The 3,411-nt window shown below is 38.8% G+C and overlaps 1 non-coding gene across 1 annotated transcript; it reads left to right on the top strand.

The window, feature by feature from the left end:
• The first annotated feature begins 550 nt into the window (after positions 1–550).
• LOC118981283 (U6 spliceosomal RNA) lies at positions 551–657 on the top strand. The gene has a single exon (XR_005065319.1). It is a non-coding gene; the product is annotated as a U6 spliceosomal RNA (small nuclear RNA).
• Positions 658–3,411: the final 2,754 nt, after the last annotated feature.

Below are 3,411 nucleotides of genomic sequence, written 5' to 3'. Positions count from 1 at the left end.
AGAAATATCACTGTGTGGTTGCCTCTTATGCATCCCCTGCTGGGAGCTAGCCTGCAACCCAGACATGTGCCTGACTGGGAATCAAACTGCGATCCTTTGGCTCACAGGCCCGAGCTCAATCCACTGAGCTACACCAGCCATACCTCATTCTTATCCACTCCATTTTCTACACAATTGTTTTCTCAGCCTAAGTAAAGAACATACGTTGACCCTAATTATAGTTTAGCCTAAGTCCACTGCAATTGCCAAGCGGTTCATAAGAGGGTGTGAGGGAAATCTGTGGGGTAGTCTGGCTTGTCCCATGATGGGGAGGGGCATTTAGTGGGCAGGAACCCACACATCTATTACTGGATAAGATAACTTCCCCCTATGCCATTCCTATATACGAAAAGATATGTTTATACACAACTAGCCAGAATTGAATTCCATTTTAGTTACAAACACAGGTAGATTTTTTGCATGAGGTTAATGCAAGTGAATTTTCCAGGAAAGCCACTACTGTGTAAATCAAGGGAGAAGTGTGCTTTGTTCTGTTCAGAACTTGAGAAGTGTGCTCACTTCAGCAGCACATATACTAAAATTGGAACAATACAGAGAAGATTAGCATGGCCCCTGTGCAAGGATGACATGCAAATTTGTGAAGCGTTCCATATTTTTCTGACACCTACAAGAACTCGAGGAACAACAACAAAGGCAGCCCAGAGCAAGTAGAAGGAAGGAAATAACCAAGATCCTAGCAGAACTAAATGACATAGAGACTAAAAGCACAATTCTAAGGATCAGTGAATCCAAGAGTTGGTTTTTTGAAAAGATAAACAAAATAGACAAGCCTTTAAGTAGGCTCATTAGGAAAAGAAGAGAGAGGACCTGAATAAACACAATCAGAAATGAAAGAGGAGAGATTACAGCTGATACCACAGAAATAGAAGGGACTGTAAGAAATTACTATGCAGAACTGTATGCCAAGAAATTTGAAAACCTAGGTGAAATGGACAAATTTCTAGAAAAATATAATCTTCCAAAACTCAATGAAAAAGAAGCAGAAAACCTGAACAGGCCAATAACAGCAGATGAAATTGAAGAAGTAATCAAAAAACTCCCATCACACAAAAGCCCCGGACCAGATGGTTTCACAGGAGAATTCTACAAAGCTTTTAAGGAAGAGCTAACCCCTATTCTTCACAGACTATTCCAAAAAATCCAAAAGGAGGGAAAACTCCCCAACTCTTTTTATGAAGCCAGCATCATCCTAATTCTAAAGCCAGATAGAGACACAACAAAGAAAGAAAACTTCAGGCCAATATCGCTGATGAACATAGATGCTAAAATCCTCAATAAAATATTGGCAAATCGCATCCAACAATACATCAAAAAGATCATACACCACGACCAAGTGGGATTCATCCCAGGGATGCAAGGATGGTTCAATATTCGCAAATCAGTAAATGTAATACACCACATAAACAAAAGCAAAGACAAAAACCACATGGTCATATCAATAGATGCGGAAAAAGCTTTTGATAAGGTACAACACCCATTTATGATAAAGGTACTCAGCAAAGTGGGAATAGAGGGAGCATTCCTCAATATAATAAAGGCCATATATGAAAGACCTACAGCCAACATCATACTCAATGGGCAAAAACTAAAAGCTTTTCCACTAAGATCAGGAACAAGACAAGGTTGCCCACTTTCACCACTTCTATTCAATATAGTATTAGAAGTTCTAGCTGCAGCGATCAGACAAGAAAAGGAAATAAAAGGCATCCAAATCGGAAAGGAGGAAACAAAACTGGCATTGTTTGCAGATGACATGATAGTGTACATGGAAAACCCTATAGCCTCTACCAAAAAACTGCTGGAACTAATAAATGAATTTGGCATAACAGCGGGATACAAAGTTAATATCCAGAAATCAAAGGCATTTTTGTATACCAACAATGAAGCAGCAGAAGCAGAAATCAGGAAAAAAATCCCATTCGATATAGCAAAAAGAAAAATAAAATATCTGGGAATAAACCTAACCAAGGAGGTAAAAGACCTGTATGCAGAAAACTACACAACACTGAAGAAAGAAATCAAGGAAGACACAAATAAATGGAAACATATACCGTGTTCATGGATTGGAAGAATTAACATCATCAAAATGTCCATACTACCCAAAGCAATTTACAGATTCAATGCAATACCTATTAAAGTACCAATGGCGTATTTCACAGACATAGAACAAACACTTCAAAAATTTATATGGAACCATAAAAGACCCCGAATAGCAGCTGCAATTTTGAGAAAGAAGAACAAAGTAGGAGGGATCACAATACCTGATATCAAACTGTATTACAAGGCCACTGTAATCAAAACAGCCTGGTACTGGCATAAAAACAGGCACATAGACCAATGGAATAGAACAGAGAGCCCAGAAATAAACCCAACTCTCTACAGTCAATTAATATTCGACAAAGGGGGCAATAACATAAAATGGAGTAAAGACAGCCTTTTCAACAAATGGTGTTGGGAGAACTGGACAGCTACATGCAAAAAAATGAAACTTGAGCACCAACTTACACCATACACCAAAATAAATTCAAGGTGGATAAAAGACTTAAATATAAGCCGTGAAACCATTAAAGCCCTAGAGGAGAGCATTGGCAAGAAAATCTCAGATATTCCACGCAGCAATATTTTTACTGATACGTCCCCTAGAGCAAGGGACATAAAGGAAAGAATAAACAAATGGGATCTCATCAAAATTAAAAGCTTCTGCATGGCTAAGGAAAACAGTATCAAGATAAAAAGAGAAGCAACAGCTTGGGAAAACATATTTGCCAATGATACCTCAGATAAGGGTTTAATCTCCAAAATATACAAAGAACTCATTCGGCTCCACTCAAAGAAGACAAGCAACCCAATCAAAAAATGGGCAGAGGACTTGAACAGACATTTCTCCAAGGAGGACATACAGAGGATCCAGAGACACATGAAAAGATGCTCGATATCACTAGCTATCAGAGAGATGCAAATTAAAACCACAATGAGATACCACTTAACACCAGTCAGATTGGCTATCATAAACAAAGAAACAAACAACAAGTGCTGGAGAGGTTGTGGGGAAAAGGGGACTCTAGTTCACTGTTGGTGGGATTGCAGACTGGTACAACCACTATGGAAAACAGTATGGAATTTTCTAAGAAAACTAAAAATGAACGTACCTTTTGACCCAGCAATTCCACTATTAGGAGTATATCCTAAGAACCCTGAAACACCAATCCAAAAGAACCTATGCACCCCGATGTTCATAGCAGCACAATTTACGATAGCCAAGAGTTGGAAGCAACCTAGATGCCCATCGGCCAATGACTGGATCAAAAAGCTATGGTACATTTACACAATGGAATTCTATGCTGCAGAAAG

This window comes from Sturnira hondurensis, unplaced genomic scaffold, assembly GCF_014824575.4.
Source record: "Sturnira hondurensis isolate 20B ecotype Veracruz unplaced genomic scaffold, ASM1482457v3 Scaffold0023817, whole genome shotgun sequence".
NCBI lineage: Eukaryota > Metazoa > Chordata > Mammalia > Chiroptera > Phyllostomidae > Sturnira > Sturnira hondurensis.
The sequence above is the reverse complement of the archived record's forward strand: the minus strand, read 5'-3'. Positions and strand labels throughout refer to the sequence as shown.